Source organism: Malaclemys terrapin, chromosome 6, assembly GCF_027887155.1.
Source record: "Malaclemys terrapin pileata isolate rMalTer1 chromosome 6, rMalTer1.hap1, whole genome shotgun sequence".
NCBI classification, from domain to species: Eukaryota; Metazoa; Chordata; order Testudines; family Emydidae; genus Malaclemys; species Malaclemys terrapin.
Genome location: NC_071510.1, coordinates 49,663,107 through 49,684,276, shown reverse-complemented (window position 1 = coordinate 49,684,276; position 21,170 = coordinate 49,663,107). Strand labels below are relative to the sequence as shown.

Here is a 21,170-nt window from a genome sequence, read left to right as displayed (position 1 = left end):
AGATGAAGCAGCAACTTGATTTTCAAATGTCTGAATTATCAGGCCCAGCCTGAGTCCATCTTGAAGAAATCAAAGAGTCTGTAGTACTGACACAGATGTAGGGATGAGACCGTTGTCCTGGTACCAATAGGTAAACGTCACCAGGCCCATGAATATGTTCTGTTAAATTTCTTTCTGGAACCTTAAAACATGGATATTATATCTTCTGAATAACCTCTTTCGCTTAAGAGGCTCTGTTCAAGAACTTGGCAGCGAGGCTCAGACTGTCTGGATTTTGATGTACGACTGGCCCTTGTAATGCAGATCCCTTCTGGATGGATAGCAGAGGGAAGGTCTTTGTACCACATTAAGGAGGTCAGAGAACCAAGGTATTCATGGCCAGGACAGGGCTACCAGAATTACCAGTCCTACTTTTTTTCTGAAGCATTCTGATTAGAGGAAAGGCATATTTAAAAAAAAAGTCAGTCCCTTTTAGACATCTTTGCAACAAGGCATCTGTTGCCTTGACTTTATAATCTCACTGACAAGAGCAGAGCACTGAATCTTTGTGATTCAAATGGGATGCAAACAGATGTATTGCTAGGAAACCAAATTCCTTTACCAGTAAATGGAAGACCTCTGGGTATAGTCACCATTCTGTATGATCTACCTTTTGCCTGCTGAGTCGGTGAGCTGTTACATTCACTTTTCAGCAGACACAAAGGGAGCAGACTGACTCTAGAGTCTCCTCAGCTCACGTAATAAGACATGAATTCCCTCTGACAGTCTGTAGATTTGTTCCCCTTTGTCTGCTGACATACGACATGGCTGAGGTGCTGTCTGTCATAGTCCGCATGAGGGAAGTCCAGATATGGGAGCAGCGCCTGATGATATATTGGACTGTCCTGATCTCTCACCAGTCTATACTGTGCTTGTTCTCTTGAATGGACCAGCTCCCTTGGACAGCCCTTGACCCCATCCTTCCAGCCTTGCATCTGTGGTGATAAGTGTCCTCATGAGTTTGCTAATTGGAAAGCCTGACTTGAATCCTCTCTAACTCACCCGCCGTCTGAATGACCTGAGAATCCTCCTGAGGAGAGATGCTTTCACTTAGGGGAGGATAACAGGAAGTTCCATAGCAGCCTCTAGTGAGCATGGGTCAGCTAAGAATATCCACAAAGGAGATCACTAATGAAGAAAAGACAGAAGTGTTTTAATGGGCACTTCCTTTTGATAAAATTTCTCAGCTTCTCTCATCTATCCTGCAAGAAACTTTGTCCTCACCCACAACTATTTCAGATTTGGGGACGATTTATACCTTAAAGTCAGCGGCACTGCTATGGGTACCCGCATGGCCCCACAGTAAGCCAACATTTTTATGGCTGACTTAGAACAATGTTTCCTTAGCTCTTGTCCCCTAGTGTCCCTTCTCTACTTGTGCTACATTGATGACATCATCATCTGGACCATGGGAAGGAGGCCCTTGAGGAATTCCACCAGGATTTCAACAATTTCCACCCCACCATCAACCTCAGCCTGGACCATCCCACACAAGAGATCCACTTCCTGGACACTACCGTGCAAATAAGTGATGGCTAAATAAACACCACACTATACCGGAAACCTACTGACTGCTATATTTACCTGCATGCCTCCAACTTTCATCCAGACCACATCACAGGATCCATTGTCTACAGCCAAGCCCTAGGATACAACAGCATTTGCTCCAATCCCTCAGACAGAGATAAACACCTACAGGATCTCTATCAAGCATTCTTAAAACTACAATACCCACCTGCGGAAGTGAAGAAACAGATTGACAGAGCCAGAAGGGTACCCAGAAGTCACCTACTACAGGACAGGCCCAACAAAGAAAGTAATAGAACGCCACTAGCCATCACCTACAGCCCCTAACTAAAACCTCTCCAGCGCATCATCAAGGATCTACAACCTATCCTAAAGGACGATCCCTCTCTCTCTCTCTCTCTCTCTCTCTCTCTCTCACAGATCTTGCTTACAGACAACCCCCCAACTTAAAGCAAATACTCACCAGCAACTAAACACCACACAACAGAAACACTAACCCAGGAACCAATCCCTGCAACAAACCCTGTCCGCATATCTGTTCAAGGGACACCATCATAGGACCTAACCACATCAGGCACACCATCAGGGGCTCATTCACCTGCACATCTACCAATGTGATATATGCCATCATGTGCCAGCAACGCCCCTCTGCCATATACATTGGCCAAACTAGACAGTCTCTACGCAAAAGAATAAATAAATGGACACAAATCTGACATCAAGAATTGTAACATTCAAAAACCAGTAGGAGAGCACTTCAATCTCCCTGGACACTCAATAACAGACTTAAAAGTGGCCATTCTTCAACAAAAAAACTTCAGTGAGAAACTGCAGAACTGGAATTAATTTGCAAACTTGACACCATCAAATTAGGTCTGAATAAAGACTGGGAGTGGTTGGGTCACTACAAAAAGTAATTTCCCCTCTGCAGGGCCGGCTTTAGGAAGTGCGGGGCCCGATTCGGCGGGGCCCTGGCAGGGATGACTCACCCGCCGGCGCTCCGGGTCTTCCGCGGCACCGAAGGACCCGCCGCCAAAGACCCGGTAGGGAACCACCCAGTGAGTACATCCCCCCCATCTGACCCCGCCCAATGTCCTGCCCCCAACTGCCCCCCTCAGAAACCTCAAGCCCCCCACGCTCCTTGTCCCGACCACCCCCTCCTGAGACCCCCCACCCTAACTGCCTCCCAGGACCCCACCCACTACCCAACTTGCCCTGCTCCCTATCCCCTGACTGCCCTGACCCCATCCACCACCACCCCGACAGACCCCCGAACTCCCACGCCTACCCAACCCCCCCTCGTTCCCCATCCGCTGACCGCCCCCCCAGAACCTCTGCCCGATGCAACCCCCCTACACCCGCTCCCTGTCCCCGGGACTGCCCCTGCCTTATCCAACCACCCCCCTCCCCCCCGGCCCCTTACCAGGCTGTTTACCCCTGCCGGAGCCGTGCCAGCACTGGGACCGGGGCCTGGGCTGCGACCCGGGCCGGAGCCGCGCTGCCCTGGCCAGAGTCGGGGCCGGATCCGGGCCGGAGCCGCGCCGCCCAGCCAGAGTCAGGGCCGGAGCCATGCCGCCCAGCCAGAGTCAGGGCCGGGGCGCTCAGTCAGGGACGGGCCGGCCCGGAGCCACTCGGCCGGAGCTGGACTGGGCCACACCTCCCTGGAGCCCTCCTCGCGCGCGCGCACACACACACATCCCCGCCCCAGCTTACCTGCCGCTGCTTGTTTCCAGGCTTCCCGTGCAAACATCTGATTCGTGGGAAGCAGGGGAGGAGTATGGGGGGAGCTGGGGCCGGGGCAGCTGTCCAGAGCTTGGGAATTGGCTCCAGCTCACCACTGGGCGCGGGGCCCAATTCAGGGAAATCGGGGGAAGTCGGCCTAAAGCCAGCCCTGCCCCTCTGTTGATATTCACCCCTTCTTATCAACTGTTGGGATTGGGCCACATGCACCCTGAGTGAATTGGCTACGTTAGCACTGACCCCCACTTGGTAAGGCAACTCCCATCTTTTCATGTGCTGTATATTTAGACCTACCTACTGTATTTTTCACTCCATGCAATGATGAAGTGGGTTATAGCCTACGAAAGCTTATGCCAAAATAAATTTGTTAGTTTCTAAGGTTACACAAGGACTCCTCATTGTTTTTGCTTATATTGTTTTTGCTTATACAGACTAACACGGCTACCACTCTGAAATTTGTAGAAGTATGTGTCTATCTCCACCCTGAGGAGAGGTAGATAAGGACCCCTCCCTTCCACACAACCCTGAGAGCTGCTATTACCACCACTAATACTTTGATAAACACTCACGGTGCCACTGCTCAATCAAAAGGACAGAGACCTGTATTGGCAGACATTGTGCTCTGACAGCAAAGTTTAGGAAGCAACTGTGTGACTATCTCATGGCATTCACCCAAGAGTTCTGAAAGAACTCAAATGTGAAATTGCGGAACTATTAACTATGCTTTGTAACCTGTCCTGTAAATCAGCTTCTGTACCCAATGACTGGAAGATAGCTAATGTAACACCAATATTTAAAAAGGGCTCTAGAGGTGATCCCGGCAATTATAGATCGGTAAGTCTAATGTCAGTACCAGACAAATTAGTTGAAACAATAGTAAAGAATAAAATTGTCAGACACATAGAAGAACATAAATTGTTGGGCAAAAGTCAACATGGTTTCTGTAAAGGGAAATAATGTCTTACTAATCTATTAGAGTTTTCTGAAGGGGTCAACAAACATGTGGACAAGGGGGATCCAGTGGACATAGTGTACTTAGATTTCCAGAAAGCCTTTAACAAGGTCCCTCACCAAAGGCTCTTATGTAAATCAAGTTGTCATAGGATAAGAGGGAAGATCCTTTCATGGACTGAAAACTGGTTTAAAAACAGGGAACAAAGGGTAGGAATAAATGGTAACTTTTCAGAATGGAGAGGGGTAACTAGTGGTGTTCCCCAAGGGTCAGTCCTAGGACCAATCCTATTCAACTTATTCATAAATGATCTGGAGAAAGTGGTAAACAGTGAGGTGGCAAAGTTTGCAGATGATACTAAACTGCTCAAGATAGTTAAGACCAAAGCAGACTGTGAAGAACTTCAAAAAGATCTCACAAAACTAAGGCTTTGGCTACACTTGCGCGTTATAGCGCAATAAAGCCGCCAAGAGCACTCTACCTCACTCCCCGTCCACATTGGCAAGGCACGTAGAGCGCTCTGACTCCGCGGCTGGAGCGCTCCTGGTACTCCACCTCCCCGAAAGGAACAATGCTTGTTGCGCTCTCGCTGGAGCGCCGCGGTGCCAGTGTGGACACCTAATGTGCTCTGATTGGCCTCCGGAAGTGTCCCACAATGCCTGTTCTAGCCACTCTAGTCATCACTTTTGAACTCTGCTGCCCTGTCCTCAGGTGACCAAGCATCAGACCCGCCCTGCAAACTTGCATCAACACAATTCCAACCGTCGACTTTCTCACTCCAAACTGGTTAGCGACCAATCGGTAGATGTCTGGAGTTGCCAGCTTCCAGATTGCAATAGCCACCCGCTTCTCCACCGGCAGGGCAGCTCTCAATCTCATGTCCTTGCATAGCAGGGTGGGGGAGAGCTCAGCACACAGTCCCATGAAAGTGGCTTTTCTCATCTGAAAGTTCTGCAGCCACTGATCATCATCCGAGACTTGCAGGACGACATGCTCCCACCACTCAGTGCTTGTTTCCTAAGCCCAAAAGCGGCGTTCCACAGTGGAGTGCATGTCCGTGAATGAGATAAGCAATTTTGTGTCGCATGCGTTACGCAACTCGATATCATCGTCAGACTCCTCACTGTCACTTTGGATCTTAAGCAGTAACTTGATTGCCAAACGATACTTGCTGGCAAGATTCGTCAGCATGTTCCTCAGCAGTTCGGGCTCCATTCCCGCAGACCAAAAGGGAAGACAAAGCGCGCTCTGCACAGAAACCGTTGAAAGATGGCGCCAAATGTGGATGGAAACACAGGGATTGCTGGGATGCTAAGCGATGCATCACGGGGTGTTGGGATAGGATCCAGAATGCCTCGCACCTCACGCCCCCTTCCCACAGCACCAGAATCGGAAGAGGTGCTCTGTGGGATAGCTGCCCATAATGCACCACTCCAAATGCCGCTTATGTGGCCATGCCAGTGCGCTTGCAGCTGTCAGTGTGGACAGACTGGAGCGCTTTCCCTGGTGCGCTCTCCAAAGGCTGGTTTAATCCAAAGCGCTCTACATCTGCAAGTGTAGCCATGGCCTAAGTGATTGGGCAACAAAATGGCAAATGAAATTTAATGTGGATAAATGTAAAGTAATGCACATTGAAAAAAAATAACCCCAACTATACATACAATATGATGGGGGCTAATTTAGCTACAACTAATCAGGAAAGAGATCTTGGCGTCATTGTGGATAGTTCTCTGAAGATGTCCACTCAGTGTGCAGCAGCAGTCAAAAAAGCAAACAGGCTGTTAGGAATCATTGAAAAGGGGATAGAGAATAAGATGGAGAATATCTTATTGCCCTTATATAAACCCATGGTACGCCCACACCTTGAATACTGCATACAGATGTGGTCTCCTCATCTCAAAAACGATATACTGGCCGTAGGAAAGGTTCAGAGAAGGGCAACTAAAATGATTAGGGGTTTGGAACGGGTCCCATATGAGGGGAGATTAAAGAGGCTAGGACTTTTCAGCTCGGAAAAGAGGAGACTAAGGAGGGATATGATAGAGGTATATAAAATCATGAGTGGTGTGGAGAAAGTGAATAAGGAAAAGTTATTTACTTGTTCCCATAATATAAGAACTAGAGGCCACCAAATGAAAGTAATGGGCAGTAGATTTAAAACAAATAAAAGGAAGTTCTTCTTCACACAGCGCACAGTCAACCTGGGGAACTCCTTGCCTGAGGAGGTTATGAAGGCTAGGACTATAAACGGGTTTAAAAAAAGAACTAGATAAATTAATGGCTATTAGCCAGGATGGATAAAGAATGGTGTCCCTAGCCTCTGTTTGTCAGAGGGTGGAGATGGATGGCAGGAGAGAGATCACTTGATCATTACCCTCCATCTGGGGCACCTGGCATTGGCCACTGTCAGCAGACAGGATACTAGGCTGGATGGACCTCTGGTCTGACCCAGTATGGCCGTTATCAAATTGGGATATGGAGATAGGCATTTTTCAAATCTATTTATGTCATACAACCCCCCTTTATTGATAGTGGCCAGAGTGGGTTTTGTAAAATCTCCATCCTAAATATTGATTTCTTTACGGAACCGTTGAGATACTTGAGGTCAAGAATTCCACTAACATTCTAACTTTTTTGGGGCTAGGAACAATAAGGAGTAAAGACCTTGTTTCCTTTTCAGAGAAGGGACAGGTTCTATTACTTCCATTCACAGAGAAGTTAGGATGGCTGTCTGCATGCCCAGACTCCTCTTCTCAGGAAGAATCCTTTAGGCAGTGTTTTTGTTTTTTTTTTTAAATAGGCTGAGAGGGACAATACTGTCCACCCAAGTTAGCTTTGCTTGTGAAAACATGCAGAGATATTTAGGGTGTCAGATAACAGTTCTTTTTTTATTTATTTATTCTGGTTGGCCTGATGCCCCCAATAGTTTTCATGCCTGAAGAAGAGGGCTGAGACTATGCCTGCCTGGATTTGGCTGTCCAGTGAGGAAGCGACTCTTTCAAAACTCTCCCAGTTAGAAACAACACTCTGACATCAGGGAAATGTGCAGTCTTGTTGTAGCAGCTGTGATGGTCACAGGATATGAGAGAGACAAGGTGGGTGAGAGTATCTTTTATTGGACCAACTTCTGTTGACGAGAGACAAGCTTTCAGAAGCTTTTAAACTTCAGAAGAGCTCGGTATAGCTCCAAAGCTTGTTTCTCTCACCAACAGAAGTTGGTCCAATAAAAGTTATTACCTCACCCACCTTGTCTGACCAGGGAAACAGGCACATTATCTCTCATAGTGATTACAGGATAAACTTTGACTGGTGCACAGCAAGGAGCCTTTTGGCCTTACATAATGGAGGCTGGGGTGGGGAATGATCGTGCAGTAGAAATAAAGTAGTGGGTCAAGAAGCCCCTTCCTGCCTGCCAGCACTTCCAGAACCAGGCTGTTGTCCCTCATCACTCCCATAATCATCTACTTGGGGTGGGAAGTGGAGTGGAGGCAAGGCAAGGCAAGGCACGGCAACCTGCAACAGAAGTTGGGGGCAAAAACCAGGACATTAAAGCATGGTGACCCCCAGCAGCAGCAGTGAATGACAGCCTCATAGTTAAGGGCATGGTGACCTCCAGCTGAGGATGGACAATTCAATACTTTCACAACCTTTTAGATGTGGCAGGAACACTGTGTCCCACTGTTGTACCGTGGAAGGGTGTATGAGGCATATATACCTATAACTTTTATAGGGCATCCGTAGACCTCAATCAATTTACATTACTCAAAATACTCAGATCACTTTCACCTGAAAGTCTATTTTACGCATGTTTTTTATTGTTTGTTTTGTTTTGTAGCTATTTTACTATTTGATCCCCTAAATCTGATCTGGAATACTGCCCCTCCTCCCTTAAGCAAGAATTTCCTTTTGCAGGGTTGTGAGTATGCACGCCTAGAAGAATCAGCACGTGTATATGGCCTATGTTTTTTTGAACTGATTGCCTTGCTGCACGCCATGAAGGTGAACAGGGGAGCCTTGACTGATATTCATTTGCCCCACTGAACACTCTGCATATGTATGTGGCTTAAGAGAAACAGATTCCACTTTGTGCCTTTAGAAGCACCTCCTTGAGGAATCCCCTGAATCAGACTCTTCAAAAAATGGAGGACATGGGGGCCTTTTTTCTTCCCTTAGTGCTTTATGCTGGGGCAACTAGAAGAGTCTGAACGTCTAATAGATCTTTCTTAGGTCTCCCTTGATCTGCCTCCTCCTTAGCTGGAGAGTGAAAATTCAGACAGAGTCCCCTGGAAGAAACAGTTATGGTGATGGTGAGAATTCTGTGGTTACTCTTTCAAGCAGTTTTCTTGCCCTGAGAAAGAGGAGGCTCCGACTGAAGGGTTGTGCTGGACTAGGTGAAGACGTCTTCCCATGGTCCCTTTCTCCATTCAAGGGAGATATTCACATGCAGCCTGGACATAGGATGACCTCACCCTAGGGGCACCAGATTCAAACTCTGGAGATTCAAAGGGAGTCTTTGGTTTATCTGCTGCACTGGGAGAGAGAGCTGACACTTCTGGCAAGGAGTAGCAATGAGCCACTGCAGAGCTGATATGGGGCATGCTGAGGAATAGAGGAAGGGGTTCGGTCCAAGGTCCCCTTTCCAGACTCACCTTGTGTTGAGTGCTCTGAATCCCTGTTAATAGCTCTCTGCCAACACAGCAAATGTGGAGGAGGGGGTGGGCAGTTGCTCCCCAGTTAGTCAGGACTGAGTGCAGGTTCAAGAGGCTGGGCATTCCCTGGCCCTTTGATATTGTGCTCCACCCTGTATTGCACCACCCTCCCACATAAAGGGAAGGAAGAGGGACCAGCCACTTGTGCAAATCTCGGGGCTGTGGCAAATGTGAGGCCCGGGGGATTTTGCTGCTGAGGTGCTGCTTTCAGGGACTCTTGTGGTCATACTGACGTTTGACCTGCCAGCTCTTGTTCGGAAATGTTTGAATCTCCTCCAGGTTGATCAATTCTTCTCTGCATCTGCAGGAAGGCGTTCAGTAACACCGATTTGCATTTTGATATCCGCCTCAAGTATTTTTAGCTGTGTGCCCCACATTTTCAATCGTGTGGCCCTTTGTGATTTTGTATGCTGTTGCACTGCATCTAGGAAGTTTTTTCTGCGACTTCAGGTAGCTAATTGCCAGAACTAACAGGAACTTAGTAACAATATTTCAGCTACAAAATATCATAGGATTGGTTATGAGGGGCAAGAGAGATGGGGCAGATAATGGTTAGGGAGCCAGAGAGGCTGGTGAGCAAGAATCTTAGTTTTCCAGGGGAAAAAACCAAAAATGGTTTTAAAAATAAAAATCCGCTGTTTTCTGCGACTAAAATGAAATGCTGGACTTTAGTTTCCCTAGCTACAATATACATAGGTATCAACTGAACACAATGTTTTACTGATATACAATAGAATGCCATTTATCCAAGCCTCCATTATCTGGCTCTCCATGTTAACCAAACCACCAGGCACCAGGGCCCTACTGCTAGTGGATCAGTTAACATGGAGAGCCAGATAACAGAGGCTCGGATAAACAGGATTCTACTGTATGTAAATTAAAAGCGCATTCAAAAAAATCAACCACAAGAGGGGAGATTACACACATTGAATCAGTGACACTGGTACTTTCAGTAAAATGTAGTTAACAGTTAATATGTTTTTAATTTTTTTCACAAAATGTAAAAACTAAAGGTTCTCTGTAAAAATGCAAATTCCATGTTTTTCTGTGGCAAATGGATTTCTAGGATCCCTGTTAGTCAGTACAGAAAAAAAGATTCCATTCTCATGCAATTCTTCTATGCAGGCCCCTTTCTTGCACCCTAGAAGGCTACCAAAAGCTTCAAAATATTAACAAAACCCAAACATAAAGCAAAAACTAAACAAAAAAATGCCCATGGCTCTTAGTCTGGATTAAGGAACTTTCCTCTCATTGTAATGGTATTAAAAAAAAAACCTCAAAACAGAGCAGGATCTTCTGCATAATCATTTGCATATTAATATTTAGACTCCTGCTAGCTCAAACATTACTACTAATAATCTTTGTAAGATTACGATTATGTCACAGAGGTCACAGCTGGAGGACCCTGCAGTTACCAGCTGCCCGGGGTGAGGGGACCCACAGAAGCCCAGCCCCAGAAGCAGGGGAAGCCCGGACTCCCACACACTGTATCGGTGTGGGACCCAGGAGCCCCAGTAGCAGTGGGTGCTGAACCCACCTACCCCTTTTGTCAGGGATATTTTTAGTAATGGGCTGCCGTGAATTTTGGTTTATTTCCCATGACCTGTCCATGACTTTTACTAAAAATATCCATGACAAAAAACAGCCTTAATAATGTTAGATGTCTGTGAACAAAGATTTGAGTGCCCACAGAGCTTTTTTTCTTTTTCTCCCTCTTTTCTACAGTATGTGATTTGCAAGTGACAATGGCAGAGAGCTTTACTTTTCAATTGTAGATTCATTGGTTTATAGGGCTCAAACTTAAGCATTATCTATATCTCTTCCCTTACCCCTTAGGCTTTGTCTATGCAATTTTTTCATGAGTTTAACTCTATCCATTTAGAAGTTTGCCAAAACAAGCCAAGCAGATATAAACACTTAAACCATTACAGTTGCAACCATGTGAGGGATAACACCAATTAAACTGTATCGGTTGCTAAACAGATAGTTAAACCAATGCAAAATCTGTGCATAGATCAGGGGTGGGCAAACTACGGCCCGGGGACCGCATCCGGCATTTCAGACGTTTTAATCCGGCCCTCAAGCTCCTGCCGAGTAGCGGGGTCTGGGACTTGCCCTGCTCTGTGCATGCCGTGGCTCCATGCGGCTCCCGGAAGCAGCAGCATGTCTCCACTTCGTCTCCTATGCGTAGGGACGGCCAGGAAGCGCCGCCCCTGAAGCTCCCATTGGCCACGGTTGCCTGCGGATGGGGCAGTGCACAGAGCCACCTGGCCACGCCTCTGCGTAGGAGCCGGAGGATGGACATGCTGCTGCCTCCAGGAGCTGCTGGAGGTAAGCGCCGTCTGGAGCCTGCACCCCTGACACCCTCCAGTGCCCCAATTCCCTGCCCCAGCCCTGATCCCCCTCCCGCCCTCCAAACCCCTCAGTCCCACCCTCCTGCACCCTAGAGCCCACACCACCAGCTGGAGCCCTCACCTCCCCACCCGCACCCCAACCCTCTCCCCCAGCCTGGAGCCCCCTCCCACACCCTGAACTCCTCATTTCTGGCCCCAACCTAGAGCCCGCACTCCAATCCCCAATTTCGTGAGCATTCATGGCCCGCTATACAATTTCCATACCCAGATGTGGCCCTCGGGCCAAAATGTTTGGCCACTCCAGCATAGATTGACAGTTAGCAGAGTGAGTGAGTGTGTGTGACTCTAAAAGCTTTGTTCCAAGGCCAGGCCTACCTAATTTGACTTCCTTTCATAACAGAATTAAAAAGCAGAACTAAGACACTACTTACTACTGCTTTCACTGAAAAATGAAGTGTTTGACTGGCAGCTAAATACAAACCCATTCCCCAGCCATTCCCTCCATCCCTCCCCACCCAGCTTGAGAACTTTTTAATAAAAAAGTTGAATTCATCTTACCACCATTAGCTATTATCTATTATTCAGTAACAAGGGGGAGAGGAAATGCCCATCCCATGATTACAACACAATATATATAGCCACCCACATCCTTCAGCTCCGCCCCTTTTCCCCACACTGCCAAACACACACCAGAAGACAAAAATCTCTCCAACCCACTCCAACCCTAATGCTGGAGGGAGACAGTGGGTCAAAGTGTGGTCAAAAGTTTAACAATCCTTGGCTTGTGCAGATGGGGGAGTGTATGTATGTGTACACACACATGCAGTAAATTCCAGAACAAAAGGATCCCTTCAAGGAGGAGGCCTCACTAGCGGCTCCCTCTCATTTATACCTAAAAGAGCTCCACCCCAAGTACCTCCACTGATTTCAAAAGCAGCAGTATGGCCTAGGGAAACATGGAATCAGATTCCAAATCTTTGAGGCTTTACAGATCAAAACCACCACCTTGAATTCTACCCATATGCTTTTGGCAGCCAGTAACAGATCCCAAATCACTAGCATTACAAGCTTCTAGTGTGAAACTCCATCTGAGCAAGCCACTTAGATTTTAAGTTTCCAAGGTCTTAATTGTAGCAAACATGAGAGGACATCATCAGTGATCCAATCTGAAGATAAAGGCAAAAGGTAACTGGCAAAGTGCACATTAGAAGGAAAATGGCACATTTCTCACAAAGTGCATGTTCCCACAAGCAATTCTGAGGAGCCTAAGGTCTATTAACACACTGAATTACAAACATACTATAGTTCAGGAATGTCAATAAAATCCTTATCAACTGGCAGCTTCCCTGTGCCTAGAAATGTTCCTAATCTTAATGGTATTAAATCACAGACAGGTAGCCCTTATCAAAGCCCTACATTCATCTAGGCCACGGGTCAGCAACCCTTCAGAAGTGGTGTGCCGAGTCTATATTTATTCACTCTAATTTAAGGTTTCACATGCCAGTAATACATTTTAACATTTTTAGAGGGTCTCTTTCTATAAGTCTATAATATATAACTAAACTATTGCTGTATGTAAAGTAAATAAGGTTTTTAAAATGTTTAAGAAGCTTCATTTAAAATTAAGTTAAAATGCAGAGCGCCCTGGACAGGTGGCCAGGACCCGGGCAGCGTGAGTGCCACTGGAAATCAGCTCGCGTGCCGCCTTCGGCCCGTGTGTCATAGATTGCCTACCCCGATCTAGGCATTGAATGATTTCTTCCACTGTAGCAGCCCAAACTATACATGCCATGTGACAGAGCAACATGTTGTCAACATATGAACTCCATCACAGCCCATGTTCCCTAATTAACTTTCAGTGTTCTCATGTGTGAGGACAGATAATCCCCATGTACTAAAAGAGGAGGAGCCCCTGGGGCAGAGGAGCAATTGTTCATTTTTATCTCATACTGAACGGAGCAACACTCAAGAGCAATACTCTACTATCCACCTCTGCTAGGTTCTGCAGGCAAATCAACAAAAACCTTGTGGTCAACTGTACGGCATCAGGTCTAAAAGAATTAACAGAAACACTACTGCTAGGAGGTTGTGTTAGTTTCTGCCTCAAACCCAGTTCTATGGCCCAAAAGTTAATGTCTGGAACCACTGAACTTTCTTGTCCCAGTAAGAGAAGCCTCCGAAACACCTTTCAAACTCCTGACCCCTGTGAAGCAGAGATTAGAAACTGATGAACAGTTGGTAAGATTGTCAACATCCAAAGTTTGTTTTTTGAATAAAAGTCAACACAACTTAAGACTAGTTGGCACCCTCTACCTTCCTACACTTAGGCGGGGGGGAAAGGGAGGAATGTATGTCCATCCTCATTCTCTTGGAGTTCTAGAGCTGAGAACATATACCATTAATAGAAGCTGTGCTCCTGGTACAGTTCACTGAAATGTCAGAACTGGGAAAGACTGAAAAATACGCATCTTTCCTTTGCTATTCTGGAAATGCTGAATATATACTTCAATCCCTCCACTTCTTCCCTGAATTCCAGTAAATCCAGCCTGTTCAAACTGTCTTTTGACCAAAAGGGATACTGTTCAAAATTAATTTAACATCTTTTGACTCCATACAGTATATGGATGTAGAAAAAGTGTAACAATCATAAATTAGGTATACAGTAGAAAATAAAATTTTATTATTAATATTTCAATATTACAGCATGAACCTGACATTACATAAAAATGTATTAATAGTACAATAAACTTATTTCCATACTTGGTGAGGATGATGAGAAGTGGGCTTGAGGAGTGACTTCCTTCACTTCAGTCTCCAGTTCCTCCCTTGCCTGTTCGGGGTTCAGAAGCCCTGAAGGCAGCAGCTACAGGAGGGCGTTTCCTTGGTTGCTGTAGGTCACATCAGAGGTAAGGGACGCTTGTTGTCTTTGAGCCTGCAAAGGATCCTAGTATGGCCATTGCAATGGGAAGGGACCAGGTGGTCGGTACCACGGTTGGCCAAACCAGGGAGGCTGTGGATCAGGGGGATGATAATCATGATGTCCATAGTGAACTGAGCCCCATATGGCGGGTGAGAAAAGCAGCGGGAAACCACATCCTCTTGCTTACTTTCTGACTCTGGCGACAAGAAGGGCAGTCGGAGGCAGGAAGATGTCGGCAAGTCAAGGGCCCTGGCACTGAGCAGAGGAGAGTTCAGTGCGTCAGACACCGAAAGATCTGTTGCAAACCAGAAATCTGAAGGTATGGACAGCATCTGTACCGGTGGTGGTTGTCAGTGCCAAGAGGCTTGCATTGACAGGGTCAGAGATGTGGAGCTGGTAGCAAGATCCGTCGGTGCCTGGCATACCACAGCCGGTACCAACGGAACCTTCCCTGCAGCAAATCTTTTGTTTTTCACACCCCCGTAGTACCAGCGCTTCCTTGCCTGTGCCCATTGGGTCTTTAGGCAGCCTGATTTGCTCTGTTGGCTCAGTACTGCACATGCCCTGGGTACCAGATTTAGATGGTATCAGTGGTGTCTGTACTTAATGATACTGATTGAGACAGAGATCATATTCAGCTCGATTGGGGCTCGCTATGGGGACTCTCAGATCTTTTCTTACAGGCCTTAAGTGAATGCCTCATGGGCGTCTCCCTGGGCTCACCTCAATTCAAAGTAGAGGGTTGTGGTGAGGGCTCCCATTGGGACTCTGGAGGTTGAAGGGCTGACTCCATGAGTAGGAGTTTGAGAATCTGTTCTCTGTCTCTCCTGGACCTGGGCTTCAGTTACTGACACATGCTACAGAAGTGTAGCTTGTGTTTCTCTCCCAGGCAGCAAACATACAGAGTGTCCATCAGTCACTGGGATAGATTCCTTGCAACTGAGGCACTTTTTGAAGCTTGGAGGGCTGGGCATACCCTTTTCCAGGGGGGGTCGCCCTGCACAGGGGTTGGTAGGAGACAAGTCCTTTCCTTTTTTCTAAGCATGGCCAAAATAAAATGCAAAAGAAGAAAAAAGGCTTCAAACAAAGCTAAAAATTAGCAATTCTAGAAGAGTTATCCATCTAAAAACGGATAACTACAGCTCTGTCTCTAGCCAGGGGTGGTTGAGAAGGAACTAAGGAGGGTTCCCCGTGCATGCTTGCTAGCCTCATGACAGGTGAGGAGCAGCTCATGTGCAGGCTGAACAGATGCTGCTACCAGAGTTCTCCAGTCAAACAGCACACGGACATCTACAGTGTAGCACCCACAGGGCCACTACTCGAAGAAGCAGCTGACTCTCAGTGGGAGTCCCTCTCCCCCCCCCCCACAATGTAATTTAATTTTGGAATTCCACATTGGAAGCTTGATTACAACAATAATGATCAGCTATTAGATAGATTACTCTAGCTCTTATGTTATTTTCCCATCAAAATTTATCCCAGCAATATTGAAGACTTTTCAGCTAAGTGGTTTACAAGAGAATTACCTTCCCATGAACCAAGTCTCTGAGCAACTCACATGTTCCAACTTTCTCCTCCGACATGCATTGCTTCCCTTAGTTGTACTAAGGTTAAAAATAAATTAAGTCACATCTTTTGTGAGAAAGTTTTTTTATAAGTTACAGTTCCATGACTTGCAGCTTTCTGCGCAGCTTTACAAAGCTGTGCTATGTCTGACAATAAATATTGCACTTTTAAAGTGAACAAGTCAGTCCTTGTGAGAATCTAATGTGCAACCATCACACTGAAATTCTAACGTTAAAGTATTTCCATTATCTTTCCTTGAGACATATATAGAATGCTCATCTTGGAGCTATCAGTGTACAAAATGTAGAATCAAAGAGTAAATATCATCCTCTCTCATCTACAGAGCTTTTATTTATGCAGCAGAGACAATTTGAGGAAAATCTAAATAGTGATGATCTGTGTCTGAGTAAGTTTCTGCATTCAGTTCACTCTAAAGGTAACAATAAGACTCATTACAAAAAGCAAGCTCAAACCCTTGAAGGCATCAGTATTATGAAATGGAGTGCTTTAGTGTGCTTGTTCAAATGTCAAGGTCCAAGGACTCCTGACTGATAGCCTCATGACAGCTGAAATGAACGAACACATATTTAAGGTTGCAATGTATGTATGATAAAGATTGTATGTGGTTCTGCAGTTTATCATAAACCTTTCATACCTCATCCGCACCCTGACCAATAATCTCTCTTCAAGACTAGCATCCAGAACCTCCACACATCTTTCTAACAGCTGTGATTTCATTTTTTTAAAATGGTGTTAAAGACTATTACAGAGAGGTTTCTTTCTATTCCCCCAACATGCATAGGATTTCCCCTTAAGAAATTGCACTGGTCCAACTTGTCATTCTGAGGTTTTTATATGGTGTAAGTGACATGCCAAATTGCTGTTCCTTCATACACCTATGATTTCTATCTGGAGTGAAGTGCTTGAAGAAATGAAACTCTTCATACATCTAATTGACTCAGTTATTCTGGGAGATGAAAGGCACAAGAATTTTGTGAAGTAAGTCTTTGCTTGAATTGACAGAATCCATTCATCATTTGTTATTCCAGTCCAGGCCGTAATAAAAACAAAACAATAACAAAAAAAGTGTAGGATTTTCTATCAACTCTGAAGAAGACCAAAGATACAGAATGATTACATTCCAGACTGCCTGCCCTGGAAGATTACAAGAACTTTTTCTCCAAAATACCATTCAAATGAGCACTGCAACTGTATGTTATTAGCTTGGGACTTTCTTCTAAATAATTTCTTCTCATCTTGGATACATTTGCAGTATTGTCTGTGACTACGGAGGTGTGGGGCCCGGGACATAGGTGACCAGTTTCTAATCTGCTGGGGGTGCTCCCCCATGGCTCCACCCAGGCCCTGCCCCTACTCTACCTCTTGCCCCAAGGCCCCACCCCCGACCTGCTTCTTTCCACCCCCGCGCCGCCCCAATCCTGCCTCTTCCCACCCCTGTCTCTTCCCTGCCCAGTTCCATCCCTCCCCCAAGCGTGCCGCACCCTTGCTCTTCTCTCCTCCCCCCCAGCGCCTCCTGACGCCACAAAACGTCTGATCCACGGCAGGTGCTAGGTGCTGCGGGGTGCGAGTGCTGATCAGCGCAGCCCACTGGTGGGCAGGAGGCACTGGGGGGAGGGGGAGATTCTGGTAGGCGGGCTCCTCTTCACCTGCCTGCCTCAACTCTAGCAAATCAATGGCACTGTAGTCATTTGACCAAGTTGCCATCCACATCTAACTCAACTGCCCACGCAATTAGTTTTTAAAAGAGATTTCCCAGATTCCCTCGGAACTAGAAACTCAGGCCAAACTTGCCAACTATGAGTGGACCAAGAATTAGGCTCTTACATGTATCTTGCACTAAGCAATTAAATCCAAAGTTGCTTGATTTTTGAGTGCTGTGCTCTCACAAATCCCATGGAGGTCAATGGGAGCTGGAGGTGCTCCTCCTAACTAAAAGTATGAAAGTTTGAAGATTACAACCTTCACTACCTTACTTGCATGCAGCTGGTTAGCCATTCTATTGCAGCCTAGAAGTGTAAAAAGGATACATTGTAGCACCTAAGACAGTTGTAGAAAGTTCAGCTTCAATGAACTCTGCAGTCCAAAACATTCCTTGGTTAATATTGTCTTCACTTGATATTGATGATTTCATGCAATTAGGCCATAGATGGTGTGTCGGGTTGGATCACAGAAACCCCCTTGGGAGCTGCCACCCGATGTGCAAAGACTACCCCTGCTTCTGTTTTCCCTGCCAGCTCAGGACTCCAGCACCCTGTCTTGCTGAGCCAGACACTCCCGTCTGGCTCCAGACACAGATCCAGGGTCTGAATCTCCTGTCCCAAAGCTGCAAGTTATCTGAAAACAGCTCACAGAAGTGCGCTTGTCTTTAGCACTCAGATGCCCAACTCCCAATGGAGTCTAAACCCAAATAAATCCGTTTTATCCTGCATAAAGCTTATGCAGAGTAAACTGATAAATTGTTCGCCCTCTATAACACTGATAGAGAGGTATGCACAGTTGTTTGCTCCCCCAGGTATTAATACATACTCTGAGTAAATTACTAAATAAAAAGTGATTTTATTAAATACAGACTGTAGGATTTAAGTGGTTCCAAGTAGTAACAGAACAAAGTAAGTCACAAGCAAAATAAAATAAAATGCGCAAATCTATGCCTAATCAAACTGAATACAGATAATCTCACCCTCAGAGATGCTTCAGTAAATTTTTCTCAGACTGGACACCTTCCAGGCCTGGGCACAATTCTTTCCCCTGGTACAGCTCTTGTTCCAGCTCAGGTGGTAGCTAGGAGATTCTTCATGATGGCTCCTCCCCTTCTCTCTTCTGTTCCACCCCTCTATATATCTTTTGCATAAGGCGGGAACCCTTTGTCCCTCTGGGTTTCCACCCCCCCTCACTGGAAAAGCACCAGGTTAAAGATGGATTCCAAGTCAGGTGACATGATCACATGTCACTGCAAGACTTCATTACTCACTTGCCAGCACACACATATACAGGAAGACTCACAGGTAAACAGCCATCTGCAGACAATGGGAGTCATCAAGATTCCAAACCATCATTAATGGCCCACACTTTACATAATTACAATAGGCCCTCAGAGTTACATTTTATATTTCTAGTTTTAGATACAAGAGTGGTACATTTATACAAATCAGATGATCATACTCAGTAGATTATAAGCTTTGTAATGATACCTTACAAGAGACCTTTTGCATGAAGCATAGCCCAGTTACGTTACATTCACTTATTACCATATTTTCTCTAAAACTATCCCAGTTACATCATATTGACTTATTATCAAGTTTTTATAAAACCATATAGACTGCACAACTTCACAGATGGACCTACATAGAGAGCAGTTAACTAGGTATGCTTAGGTAACTTGTAATGTTGAATTTTTCTAGAGTAGCCCAGCAACTACCCACTAGTTCAGGGGTGGGCAAACTACGGATCCGGCCCACGAGCCATTTTAAGCCGCCCTGTTCTGGCCGGGGCGGGGGCTGCGTGGCTCGGCTCGGCCCAGCTCTGGCCGGGACGCTGGGTCGGGAGCCGCACCTCACCCCAGCTCCGGCCAGGGCCGTACCACACAGCTCCTGGAAGCCACAGAATGGCCCCACTCCGGCTTCTAGGCGCTCCAATGGGAGCTGCAGGGGCAGTGCCTGCGGATGGGGTAGCATGCAGAGCCGCCTTGCCGCATCTCCATGTAGGAGCCAGAGAAGGGACATGCCACTGCTTCCGGGAGCCGCTTGAGGTAAGCGCCGCTTGGAGCCTGCACCCCTTGAGCCTCTCCCCATGCTCCCTACCCCAGTCCAGATCCCCCTTCTGTTCTCCAAAACCCTCGATCCCAGCCCAGAGCACCCTCCTGCACCCCAAACCTCTCATCCCCAGCCCCACCCCAGAGCCAGCACCCCCAGCCAGAACCTGCACCCCTTCCCACACTCTTGCCCCAGCCCTGATCACCCTCCCGCCCTCCAAACCCCTCAGTCCCAGCCCAGAGCCCCTCCTACAGCCCAAACTCCTCGTCTCCAGCCCCACCCCAGAGCCCACACCCCAACCCCAATTTCATGAGCATTCATGGCCAGCCATACAATTTCTATTCCCGATGTGGCCCTCGGGCCAAAAAGTCTGCCCACCCCTGCACTAGTTAGAGGGGAAAATCTTGGTCTGACTCCTTTTTTAGTGTCTTCCATGTAGATAGTTACATAGTAGGTTTACCCTGTTCAATTACAGGTTAAAATTTTAAGGGTGCCTTGGTTTCTCAGGAAAAGTTTTCTTTTATACCTACATACACAGCAAGGATGACTCCTCATAATGAGTTAACATGAACACTTCCTTTGAAGTGGTACCAAAAGATGCTCCACCAGCTGTGCAAGCAGGGCAAAAAGATCCTGTTATAGAAGCCTACAAAACCCACAGAAGATTAACATTTACAGCCTTTTTTCTTTTTAGAGGGCACTTTTTTCACCTGGAGATTTCCTTTTTAGCATAACATTAAGAAGTGTACAATATACAAAGTTGAAAGATTACTTATTAAATGGCAAAAAAACCAAAAACCCCTTTGTTATGCAGCATGTAGTTTCCCAGTGCCCTTACAGAACATAAAGATCAGGAAAACTCAAATGTCAGAAAACTAGGAAATCCAGAACTACGGTACATACCCCTGTAACCTTGACTCTGACTGCCTAGAGCTGACAGCAGCCACTGGGAATTATCACTATACACTGTAGCTGTGCTCAGGCTGAGACTGTAGCAGTATTGAAAGGTTTGAATGATGGACGCAATAGATGGGGCAGGTTAGTAGAGATGTGTTTGTAAGCTGAGGAGATAAGGATTAGTTTGAGGAGTGTCACAGAGCTGTGACTGTGATACAAGATCAGATGTGTGTCCACCCCATGTGTGCAAGTAAAGAAAGGACAGCATGTCTACCCTGAGGCGCTAGTCTATCATATTGAAATATTGTGTAGGCACTGGAGAGGTGGAGGGGGTCTTGCCATAGAAATTGTTAGTAGTGAAGTTGGATATGAGAGCAGTCAGTTTACTGATGGGTAAGGGAAAGTACAGGTTTAGAGGGCATCCTGGGAGTACACAAAGTGTCTGTTAAATTTCACAAGTGTGGAATTCTGTCAGGAAACTAAGCTAACTGTTCAAGAATAGGACCAGTGCAAGTACAGCCTTTTTTGTACATGAAAAGAGAGAATGTATGTTATGGGTGTTTCGGGGTAAAGAGGGCAGAGATAAAGTTATGTACAGTAACTCTGTTTGCTGAAATTTGAGTTTTGCTGAACTCAATGTTCCGGAAAGACAAGAGTTGTCACTAGGAAACCGTAACTCTGCATTGAAGTGTT

The 21,170-nt window shown here is 46.3% G+C and overlaps 1 protein-coding gene across 5 annotated transcripts in view; it reads right to left on the bottom strand.

The window, feature by feature from the left end:
• The window catches only part of SPIN1 (spindlin 1), a 118,191-nt gene that overhangs the window by 58,068 nt on the left and 38,953 nt on the right, over window positions 1-21,170 (bottom strand). The gene's annotated exons all lie outside the window — the stretch shown is intronic.